Below are 13,165 nucleotides of genomic sequence, written 5' to 3'. Positions count from 1 at the left end.
CCTTCACCTTGTCTCGCCATCTAAAACTCTGCCTCTAATTAGTTCTTTAGAATCTTCTTTTCCACTGTTACTCCTACATTAAGGGGTCGGTTGCCTGACCCACCCTCTCCAATGCCTTTTATCAAAGGCATCTTCTTCCACCAAGCCTCTTCTCTCCATATCATCTTTCACCTTACCTCACCATGTAATTCTTCTTTCCCATCGTTATCCCTACATTAAGGGGTCGGTTGCCTGATCCACCCTCTCCAATGCTCTTCCACCAAACCTCTTCTCTCCATATCATCCTTCACCTTGTCTCGCCATCTAAAACTCTGCCTCTAATTAGTTCTTTAGGATCTTCTTTTCCACTGGTACTCCTACATTAAGGGGTCGGTTGCCTGATGCGCTCTCTCCAAAGTCTTTTATCAAAGCTCTTCCTACCAAACCTCTTCTCTCCATATCATCCTTCACCTTGTCTCGCCATCTAAAACTCTGCCTCTAATTCTTCTTTCCCATGTTATCCTACATTAAGGGGTCGGTTGCCTGATCCCCCTCCCCAATGCTCTCCACCAAACATCTTCTCTCCACATTATCCTTCACATTGTCTCGCCATCTAAAACTCTGCCTCTAATAAGTTCCCTTTACGATCTTCTTTTCCACTGTTACTCCTACATTAAGGGGTCGGTTGCCTGATGCTCCCTCTCCAATGCCTTTTATCAAAAGCATCTTCTTCCACCAAACCTCTTCTCTCCATATCATCCTTCACCTTATTTAGCTATCTAATTCTTCTTCTTCCCCATCGTTATCCCTACAATAAGGGGTCGGTTGCCTGATCCACCCTCTCCAACGCTCTTCCACCAAACCTCTTCTCTCCATATCATCCTTCACCTTGTCTCGCTCTCTAAAACTCTGCCTCTACTTAGTTCCCTTTACCAGTACATTAAGGGGTCGGTTGCCTGATGCGCCCTCTCCACATCCTTCACCTTACCACGCTATCTAATTATTTTGTTCTAAGATCGTCTGCTGTTTTTGTTTCCAGGTGAGCGTGCGCATCACTACGATGGACGCAGAACTGGAGTTCTCCATCAAGCCTTCGACAACGGGGGAAAATGCTCTTCGACCAGGTGGTTCGAACCATAGGCCTCCGGGAGGTGTGGTTCTTCGGTCTCCAGTTCGTCGATAACAAAGGTTTTAGCACCTGGCTCGTCCTCACCAAGAAGGTAAGAAGAAGAAGTAGTAGGAGGATGAAATCAGAGGTTCTGTACTGATTCGCAGCGGTGCCCTTTTGGCTCGGAAAAGTTTCCTGCTATCTGATTGGTTGAAATTATCTTGTCCAACCAATCCGCGAGCAGGAATCTTTTCCCAGCTAAAAGGGCACCCCTGCGAGTCGGTGTAAATCTGCCTCACTTAAAATGCTATCCGATTGGTTAAAATCGTCTTGTCCAACCAATCCGCGAGTAGGAATCTTTTCCCAGCTAAAAGGGCACCCCTGCGAGTCGGTGTGAATCTGCCTCACTTAAAAGAATTGACTATAGATTGTGTATGTTAGTGATATATGGATTAGTTTGAAAGGTGATTTCCTTGCAATAAGGGTATTGGAAGAGTTTAAAAGTAATGTTGGAAGATAAAAATAATGGAAGATTTTAAAAGGAACAAGGGAAGATAAAAACATAATGGAAGATTTTTAAAGGAACAAGGGAAGATAAAAACATAGTGGAAGATTTTAAAAGGAATATGGGAAGATAAAAAATAATGGAAGATTTTAAAAAGAACAAGGGAAGATAGAAACATAATGGAAGATTTTTAAAGGAATAAGGGAAGATAAAAACATAATGGAAGATTTTTAAAGGAATAAGGGATGATAAAAAAATAATGGAAGATTTTTAAAAGAACAAGGGAAGATAAAAACATAATGGAAGATTTTTAAAGGAATAAGGGATGATAAAAACATAATGGAAGATTTTTAAAGGAACAAGGGAAGATAAAAACATAATGGAAGATTTTTAAAGGAATAAGGGATGATAAAAACATAATGGAAGATTTTTAAAGGAACAAGGGAAGATAAAAACATAATGGAAGATTTTTAAAGGAATAAGGGATGATAAAAACATAATGGAAGATTTTTAAAGGAACAAGGGAAGATAAAAACATAATGGAAGATTTTTAAAGGAACAAGGGAAGATAAAAACATAATAGAAGATTTTTAAAGGAATAAGCGAAGATAAAAAAATAATGGAAGATTTTAAAAGGAACAAGGGAAGATAAAAACATAATGGAAGACTTTTAAAGGAATAAGGGAAGATAAAAACAATGGAAGATTTTAAAAGGAACAAGGGAAGATAAAAATAATGGAGTATTATAAAAGGAATAAGGGAAGATAAAAATAATGGAAGATTTTAAAAGGAACAAGGGAAGATAAAAATAATGGAGTATTATAAAAGGAATAAGGGAAGATAAAAATAATGGAAGATTTTAAAAAGAATAAGGGAAGATAAAAATAATGGAGGATTTTAAAAGGAATAAGGGAAGATAAAAATAATGGAAGATTTTAAAAGGAATAAGGGAAGATAAAAATAATGGAAGATTTTAAAAGGAATAAGGGAAGATAAAAATAATGGAAGATTTTAAAAGGAACAAGGGAAGATAAAAACAATGGTGGGTTTTAAAAACAACAAGGGAAGATAAAAACAATGGAAGATTTTAAAGGGAATAAGGGAAGATAGAAATAATGGAAGATTTTAAAAAGAATAAGGGAAGAATAGTTCATGAAATCATGTCTGGTTCAGCCTTTGTTTTACATTCTATACAGAAAACAGAGATAATGAGCTAGAGAGAGAGAGAGAGAGAGAGAGAGAGAGAGAGAGAGAGATTTTGGATGTCTCAAAGACTTTTTAGTCCATCCGGGGAGACTCAGTTTACTCTTTGGTAGAGGGATTTAGTTTAAGCATTTAGAGAGTTCTTATGATCTTGTCTAACTTATTCTTGAACTCGTTTACCGTTTTGCTGTTCACTACATTCGCTGGAAGTCTATTCCAAGTATTTGCTATTTTGTATGTGAAGAAATTGCTACATTGAGTGGTGTTGTATCTTTTCAATTCCAGTTTGTATCCGTTACCTCTGGACTGATTTTGTGCTAAGCGTGAATAGATTGTTGTAATCTACATTTTTTATTACTTTAAGAATTTTGAATGCCTCTATCAACTGTCCCCTTAGAGAGAGAGAGAGAGAGAGAGAGAGAGAGAGAGAGAGAGATGATCAAAGTTAAAGATATTTAAAATTGAATACAATTGTAAACGAAATAATCGAGAGAGAGAGAGAGAGAGAGAGAGAGAGAGAGAGAGATGATCAAAGTTAAAGATATTTAAAATTGAATACAATTGTAAACGAAATAATCGAGAGAGAGAGAGAGAGAGATAGAGAGAGAGAGAGAGAGAGAGAGAGAGAGATGATCAAAGTTAAAGATATTTAAAATTGAATACAATTGTAAACGAAATAATCAGGAGAGAGAGAGAGAGAGAGAGAGAGAGAGAGAGAGAGATGATCAAAGTTAAAGATATTTAAAATTGAATACAATTGTAAATGAAATGATCAAATGAGAGAGAGAGAGAGAGAGAGAGAGAGAGAGAGAGAGATGATCAAAGTTAAAGATATTTAAAATTGAATACAATTGTAAATGAAATGATCAAATGAGAGAGAGAGAGAGAGAGAGAGAGAGAGAGAGATATGATCAAAGTTAAAGATATTTAAAATTGAATACAATTGTAAACGAAATAATCAAGAGAGAGAGAGAGAGAGAGAGAGAGAGAGAGAGAGATGATCAAAGTTAAAGATATTTAAAATTGAATACAATTGTTAACGAAATAATCAAGAGAGAGAGAGAGAGAGAGAGAGAGAGAGAGAGAGATGATCAAAGTTAAAGATATTTAAAATTGAATACAATTGTTAACGAAATAATCAAGAGAGAGAGAGAGAGAGAGAGAGAGAGAGAGAGATGATCAAAGTTAAAGATATTTAAAATTGAATACAATTGTAAATGAAATGATCAAATGAGAGAGAGAGAGAGAGAGAGAGAGAGAGAGAGAGATATGATCAAAGTTAAAGATATTTAAAATTGAATACAATTGTAAACGAAATAATCAAGAGAGAGAGAGAGAGAGAGAGAGAGAGAGAGAGAGATATGATCAAAGTTAAAGATATTTAAAATTAAATACAATTATAAACGAAATAATCAAGAGAAAGAGAGAGAGAGAGAGAGAGAGAGAGAGAGAGAGAGATATGATCAAAGTTAAAGATATTTAAAATTGAATACAATTGTAAACGAAATAATCAAAAGAGAGAGAGAGAGAGAGAGAGAGAGAGAGAGAGAGATGATCAAAGTTGAAGATATCTAAAATTGAATACAATTGTAAACGAAATAGGCTAATCAAGAGAGAGAGAGAGAGAGAGAGAGAGAGAGAGAGCGAGAGAGAATGATAAAAGTTAAAGATATCTAAAATTAAATACAATTGTAAACGAAATAATCAAGAGAGAGAGAGAGAGAGAGAGAGAGAGAGAGAGAGATAAAACTAAGATACAGAGACATAAAAACTAGGATACAGAGAGAGAGAGAGAGAGAGAGAGAGAGAGAGAGATAAAACTAAGATACAGAGACATATAAAAACTAGGATACAGAGAGAGAGAGAGAGAGAGAGAGAGAGAGAGAGAGACTAAAAGGTTTTTTTTTATTACAGGTACTTGACCAAGTTGGCAAAAAATACGAGAATCCTCTACAGTTCCGGTTTCGAGCCAAATTCTACCCTGAGGACGTCGGTGAAGAAATCATTCAGGAGATTACACTTGTGAGTATAAAGTTCACAGTAATAGTTGTAATTATAATTGTAATACTAGGCAGGCAGTTAATTCTAATAGCCAGGCCTTCTCCATCATGAGGCTCAATACTACGCAGTACTCTAGAAGTTTTATTCCAGCTGTGACCAAGTTGTGAAATGATCTTCCTAATCGGGTAGTTGAATCAGTAGAACTTCAAAAGTTCAAAGTTGGAGCAAATGCTTTTTTGTTGACCAGGCGGACATGAGTCTTTTTATAGTTTATTTATGACATATTTGTTTTTGATGTTGTTAATAGTTTATATATGACATGTCTGTTTTGACGTTGTTACTTTTTTTAGAATGATTTATTGTTAATTTGTTCTCTTCATTTATTTATTTCCTTATTTCCTTTCCTCACTGGGCTATTTTTCCCTGTTGGAGCCCCTGGGCTTAGAGCATCTTGCTTTTCCAACTAGGGTTGTAGCCTATCTAGTAGTAGTAGTAGTAGTAGTAGTAGTAATCATCATCATGATCTCCTCCTACGCCTATTGACGCAAAGGGCCTCGGTTAGATTTCGCCAGTCATCTCTATTTTGAGCTTTTAATTCAATACCTCTCCATTCATCACCTACTTCGCGCTTTATAATCCTTAGCCATGTAGGCCAGGGTCTTCCAACTCTTCTAGTGCCTTGTGGAACCCATCTGAACGTTTGGTGAACTAATCTCTCGGGGGGGGGGGGGTGCGAAGAGCATGTCCAAACCGTCTCCATCTACCCCTCATCATGATTTCATCCACATAGGGCACTCGAGTAATCTCTCTTATAGTTTTATTTCTAATCCTGTCCTGCCATATAACTCGCAATATCCTTCTGAGGGCCTTGTTCTCAAATCTACTAAATCTATTGGAGATTGTTTCATTGTCATACCATGACTCGTTTCCATAGAGTAACACCGATCTCACTAAACTGACATGTAGTCTGATTTTTATATGTAATCTCAGGCGATTTGATTTCCAAATTTCACTTAACCTAGCCGTTGTCTGATTTGCTTTTTTTTTCAATCGTTCACTAAACACTGTATTGGAGATCATAGTTCCTAAATACTTAAATGATTCTACCTCATTAATCCTTTCTCCTTCCAATGATATTTCATCTTCCATTGTATACTCCATTCTCATCATCTGTCTTTCTTCTATTTATCTTCAGCACAACCTGCTGTTATATTTCATGCATTCTAATAAGCAAGCATTGCAAATCCTGTGGTGTTCTGCCAATGAAGAAAGTATTATCAGCATACTCTAGGTCTGCCAATTTCCTGTTATCAATCCAGTCCAATCCTTCTCGATCATCTCTGACTGTTCTATGCATTATAAGATCCATGAAGAGGAGCCCATCTCTATCCTTCATTGACCTGTTTTAAGCCCATCTCTATCCTTCATTGACCTGTTTTAAGCCCATCTCTATCCTTCATCAACCTGATTTAAGCCCATCTCTATCTTTCACCAACCTGTTTTAAGCCCATCTCTATCCTTCATCAACCTGATTTAAGCCCATCCCCATCCTTCATTGACCTGTTTTAAGCCAATCTCTATCCTTCATTAACCTGTTTTAAGCCCATCTCTACCCTTCATTGGCCTGATCTAAGCCTATCTCTATCCTTTATTAACATGCTTCTCTATCCTTAATCGGCTTGTTTTAAGCCCATCTCTACCCTTCATTAACATGTTTCAAGCCTGTCTCTATCCTTCAACAGCGCATGTTCTACCTGCAAGTGAAGAGCTCGATCCTCAGCGACGAGATCTACTGCCCCGCCGAAACAGCGACCCTCCTGTCGTCCTACGCCGTGCAGGCCAAGTACGGGGACTTCATACCCGAATACCACAAGCCGGGATTTCTGGCCAACGATCGCCTGCTTCCCCAGCGTGTCATGGACCAACACAAGCTCACGAGAGATCAGTGGGAAGAGAAGATCACCGTTTGGTATAGAGAGCACAAAGGACTCCTCAGGTATGGTTATCTCAGAGTTGTATGAGTGTCCTAATCCTTGTTTGCAAAATATGTGTTTTATATGTCAAGGTTAATGAACCTAGAATCATAATGTGACAGTATATTTCCAAATGTGTCCCATGTCAACGGATAATGAGACATTGGAACATGGTTTTTTTTCACTTTATTACAAAAGGTGAATACGCTGTGTACAGCCGATACTCTCAGGTGAGTACCTTGTCTATTGGCCGCTCAAATGGTACTGACTAACTCTCAAAAGCAAGATGCAATCTTGTTCTCTCAACATGCTGAATTGTTAGGTTTTGTGGAATTCTCCCCTGTGATGGAAATATACTGTCACATTATGACTCTAGGTTCATTAACCTTGACATATAAAACACATATTTTGCATACAAGGATTAGGACACGAGTTATCTCTCTTAGGGAGGCTGCGTAAAAGAGGCAGGACTAGTGCAGGCATAAGGCCTGTTTATATTAACGACAATAAATGGTTAGAGAACATAACTACGCATAAGTAAAATGTTTCGTAGTATAAAATTAAACGAGAGGTGTTTAGTTTGTTTCATATATATATACATATATATATGATAAATTTTACACAATTCGACGTGTTTTCATATTTAAATAGGCCATATATTATACTATCTTAATATCTCTCTTTGTGGCTATATGGTATGTCACTGTCGTGCAAGTTTTCGGACCAGGGTTCGATTTCCCCGCCGACCAGAGGCTATTATCTTTGAGTAGATTCCCCCTTGCGTCTCTGATCCCGAGGTATAGAGAGAATCCAAATTATTAAATATATATATACATATATATATATATATATATATATAAGCACAGTATATCCCTTTCTGAATGGAGATACCTTAACGTGGTGAAATGGTTTGTGTCTTCTACCCTAGAGGAAAGTAGTTACTGCAAATTTCCATTTAAAATAAAGAGTCAGGAATGTCTAAGGGACTTAACTGAAATCTCCACTCGTTACAGAGAAGAGGCCATGATGGAGTACCTGAAGCTGGCGCAAGACCTCGAGATGTACGGAGTCAACTATTTCGAGATCAAGAACAAGAGAGGGACAGAGGTTTACTTGGGAGTCGACGCCCTTGGGATCAACGTCTATGAAAAGACCGATAAGTAAGTGTCCTTTTAAATTCTTCATTCTTTGTCCAATCTGGCTACCTGTCTTTTTAAAGTTGTCTGTCTGTCAGTTAAGATTGCCTTGCCTTATGCCTTATCCAATGCTGTACAGAAATCCCTTGATTGTGGTCAGGGAGTTTGTATGATTGGCTTTAATTCTAGTGCTACCTTTGACCGTGTTAATCATGAGGCCCTTGTTTTCAAACTCAAACAGTTGGGAGTGGGTGGATGATTTCTTAGCATTATTAATGATTTTTTAAGTGATAGATCTCTAAGAGTTGTTGTTGATGGGCACCCTAGTGAGTACAGGAATGTGATATCTAGTGTTCCATAGGGTAGTGTTCTTAGCCCATTACTTTTCATACCATATACACATGACATATGGTGTGGTTTGGCCTAGAAAACAAGCTTGTTGCATATGCCACTCTCTTTGCATCAATTCCATCTCCCGAATGTAGATCTGGGGTTGCTGAATCCCTTAATAGAGATCTTGCTAAAAATTGTTCATGGTGCAAATTATGGGGTATGAAGTTGAATCCTAACAAAACTCAAAGTATGATTGTAAGTAGGTCAAGGACGGTGGCTCCTCAACATCCGGATCTCAGTGTTGATAATGTTCATTTAACTTTGTATGACTCTTTTAAAATTTTAGGTGTGATTCTCGACAGCAAATTTACTTTTGAGAAACACATTAGGTCTGTGTCTTCTTCCATTGCACAAAAAATTGCCTTATTGAGAAAGTCTTTCAAGATTTTCAGTGATCAATCTATTCTGAAGAAGTGTTTCAATTCTTTCATTCTACCTTGTTTTGAGTATTGTTCCCCTGTCCGGTCTTCAGCTGCTGATTCTCATCTTAATTTGTTGGACAGAAACTTACGGACTATTAAATTTCTTATTCCTGATTTAGATATTAATCTTTGGCACCGTCCTTCAATTAGTTCATTATGCATGTTGCATAAGATTTTTCATAACTCTGACCATCCTTTACATTCAGATCTCCCTGGACAATTCTATCCTGTTCGTAATACTAGGCAGGCAGTTAATTCTAATAGCCAGGCCTTCTCCATCATGAGGCTCAATACTACACAGCATTCTACAAGTTTTATTCCAGCTGTGACCAAGTTGTGGAATGACCTTTCAAATTGGGTAGTTGAATCAGTAGAACTTCAAAAGTTCAAAGTTGCAGCAAATGTGCTTATGCTGAACAGGCTGACATGAGTCTTTTTATAGTTTATATATGACATTTTTGTTTTGACGTTGTTACTGTTTTTAGAATGATTTATTGTTAATTTGTTCTCATTTATTTATTTCCTTATTTCCTTTTATGTGTTAATTAATTTTTTTACTTACATATTCAATCATTTATTTGTTAGTTCATGTAATGCCTTGTATGTATGTATGTATGTATATATATATATATATATATATGTATGTGTGTGTGTGTGTATATATATCTCATCATTATCTCTTCCTACGCCTATTGATGCAAAGGGGCTCATATATCTATATATATATATATATATATATCTATCTATCTATATCTATATATATATATATATATATATATTCAATTACTTATCCGTCTAATTATTCGATTATTCATTTAACTACTTATCCACCAACGTATTTATTTACTTATCTATTTATTTATTTATTTATTTACATATTTTCACCCTCAATCCCCACAGACTCACCCCCAAGATCGGCTTCCCCTGGGTGGAAATTCGCAACATCACATTCCACAACCGCAAGTTCGTCATCAAACCCGTGGACAAGGCGGCGAAGGACTTCGTCTTCACGGCGCCCCACGTGCGCGTCAACAAGACGATCCTGACGCTGTGTATGGGAAACCACGACCTGAGTGTCAAGAGGCGCATGGCCGATACCATCGAGGTGCAGCAGATGAAGATCCAGGCGCGGGAGGAGAGGACTTCTAGGAAGTTTAATAGGTGAGGCGTTGAAGGCGTTTGAAATTCTTTGATTCCTTTGTATGCGTTTCGCGAAAACTCCGTTTTTCGTTTTTAATATTTTTTTTTTTCATGTATTTACCAAGCTGGATATATAAACATTCTGGATATGTATTTTAACCAATTAATGGTTCAAAGGTCGCTCATGAATGGCAGAGACAAGGGACAGTGACAATGTCCCCAAATACCACCACTCTCTCTCTCTCTCTCTCTCTCTCTCTCTCTCTCTCTGATGAGAAATATACCTCAACAGGGAAAAACTGGAACGCGAAGTCGCCCTCCGGGAGGAGGCGGAAAGACGCCAGAAGGATGTCGAGGAACGCCTGGCGGCACTGAACCGAGAGATGGAAATGCGACAGAGCGACCTCCACAACGCTCAGCAGACCATCAGGCAACTGGAGGAGCAGCTCAGAGAGTTGCAGAGAGCGAAGGAGGAACTCGAGGACAAGCAGAGTGAATTGCGGACCATGATGGTGCGCCTCGAAGAGGCCAAGGAAATGGAGGCCGGGGAGAGGGCCAAGCTCGAGGAGGAGATTCGAACCAAGAGAGATGAGGTCGAGCGGATCAGGGATGAAGTGCAGTATAAGGACGAGGAAACGAGGAGGCTGCAGGTGAGGTTCCTCATCTCGGTAGTCGCCACAGAGATTCCAGGCGAAATAAGCCCCACCCCTGATGACGTCATAGCCAATCAAATTGTCAGCTGCTAACGTGGGAGACATCGTGATTGGCTATGACGTCATCAGGAGGTGGGGCTTATTTCGTCTGGAATCTTTGCAGGAACTTATTGTTCGTTGGGACAGGTGTTAACTTTCTTATTACTTGTCAAATCAATTTCATTTAAGGGGAAGTTGTTTATCTTAGTTTAAAATACGATAAAATGAAGCTAGTTTTCTTATTTATGAAATATTATGATTAAATGTTACCTTATCAGTACCAAAGCCAGTTGGGAAGAAAACACAGGGTTCAGACTTGGTCTCCGGGTAGGCTAAGAATACGGCAGTCTAAGGTAGGATACAGCTCCTAGGTTAGGTTAGGTAGGGAACTTTAAGTTAGGTTGTGTTCTTATGTTTGTTTCTCAATCATAACTTTTGAAATCTTACACCAGGTTTGTCCCATTACAAAGGCTCCATCTCAGGGAAATGTGATATTTTATGTCAAATAAAATTTCTAACAAACGAGCGGTTTTACAAATGACTTACTTATGTTACTTCTGGTAAGAATGAATGAAACGCAAGTCAGTTAAGGTACTTGTGTTACTTCTGGTGCTTATGGTAAGAATGAATGAAACGCAAGTCAGTCAAGGTACTTGTGTTACTTCTGGTGCTTATGGTAAGAATGAATGAAGCGCAAGTCAGTTAAGTTACTTGTGTTACTTCTGGTGCTTATGGTAAGAATGAATGAAGCGCAAGTCAGTTAAGTTACTTGTGTTACTTCTGGTGCTTTTGGTAAGAATGAATGAAATGCAAGTCAGTTACTGGCGTTACTTCTGGTACTTCTGGTAAGAATGAATGAAACAGGTCAAGGGATATCACATGCAGAAAAATCTGCACATCTGCCAGAAGGCGGTTCTTCATTAATCTTTATGTATTTCCCCCCTGAAGGATGAAGTGGCAGAGGCCCGTCGAAGGGAAGAGGAAGCAACCCAGGCCCTAGCCAGTGCTGCCCTGGCCCGCAAGGCATCATCTTCCTCCTCTTCCAGCGACGAAGAGAAGAAGAAGCACGTCATCCAGCCGGACTTTTTCCCAGGGCACAAAATAGACGTCGGCTTAGAGCGCAGCGCCTACAATGGCTTCGAAGCGGCTGAGACAGTAGACAGTCGCTCCATCAGCAGGAAATCGAGCACTAGCAGCAGCAGCAGCAGTGCCAGTATAAAGACAGAGACCAACAGCAGGGCTTCCATGTTTGGAGGTAGTTACCAGATGCCTGATATCACACCCACGCCTGATATGCTCGAGGTTCAGGAGCCCAAGGAAGACTCGACCACTAAGAGGAGGATGAAGTTGCTGGAGGTACGAAAGTCGATTTCTCTGGGGTCTTGCTTTTTTCTGATTATTCTCAGTCAGAGAACTGTTTTGCAATGGAATGCAAGATTGTTTCCAGATTTTTGTAGCTCTAGATACATAGCAGAGAAAATTACTATTTTGTGCTTAACACACACACCTATATGTATATATATATATGTATATATATATATATATATATATATATATTATTAATATTATTATCAGTACTATTATTATTATTATTACTATTATTATTATTATCATTATTATTATTATCATAATGATAATAATAATAATAACAATACAGCCTTACAGCATCTTGCTTTTCCAACTAGGGTTGTAGCTTAACTAATAATAATAATAATAATAATAATAATAATATTAATAATAATAGTAATAATTCTATTATTATTATTATTAATAATAATAATAATAATAATAATAATAATAATAATAATTCTATTATTATTATTATTAATAATAATAATAATAATAATAATAATAATAATAATAATAATAATAATAATAATAATAATAATAATAATAATAATAATCTCCCACAGGAAGTGAAGCTGTCTTTGGCAGCCGAGCGCAAACAAGGCGCCGAGACCCCCTTGGACATCATCCACAGCCTAAACATCAAAGAGGGTAAAACGAAATACAAGACACTGAGAGAAGTGAGGAAAGGAAACACGAAGAGACGCGTGGACCAGTTCGAAAACATGTAGGAGGAGACTGAGGAGTGAGGAGAAGCTTCTGCTATCTGAGGAAAGTGAGAGAAAACGCATAAGACGTAGGAGTGAGAAGTCAACTTCGATCTTATGATGGACCTCGTGTTATCAGGGGATAATTTGGCGTGTGGGGAATTCATTTATGCGCGTATTAAAAGGCTTATGTAGTGTAGGTTTTATATGTATTATGTGTATGTATGTATATATATACACACACACACACACATATATATATATATATATATAGTAACAGTATATATATATATAAATATATATATATATATATATATATATAAAACAGTATATATATATATATATATATATTTATTTATATGTATGTATATTTATATTACGAGTATATATATACATAAATGTATATATATATATATATATACATACATAAACATATGTACATATATATATATATATATATATATATATATATATATATATATATATATATACATACATAAACATATGTACATATATATATATATATATATATACTTTTATGTGTCCAAATTTATCAAAT

General features: G+C 37.2%; 1 pseudogene; it reads left to right on the top strand.

The window, feature by feature from the left end:
• LOC137649464 (moesin/ezrin/radixin homolog 1-like) overlaps positions 1-12,817 on the top strand; it is a 27,547-nt pseudogene extending 14,730 nt beyond the window's left edge.
• Positions 12,818-13,165: the final 348 nt, after the last annotated feature.

The sequence above is a fragment of the Palaemon carinicauda genome, chromosome 11 (assembly GCF_036898095.1).
Source record: "Palaemon carinicauda isolate YSFRI2023 chromosome 11, ASM3689809v2, whole genome shotgun sequence".
Classification (NCBI taxonomy): domain Eukaryota; kingdom Metazoa; phylum Arthropoda; class Malacostraca; order Decapoda; family Palaemonidae; genus Palaemon; species Palaemon carinicauda.
Note: the sequence above shows the minus strand (reverse complement) of the source record. Positions and strands in the feature narration are given on the sequence as shown.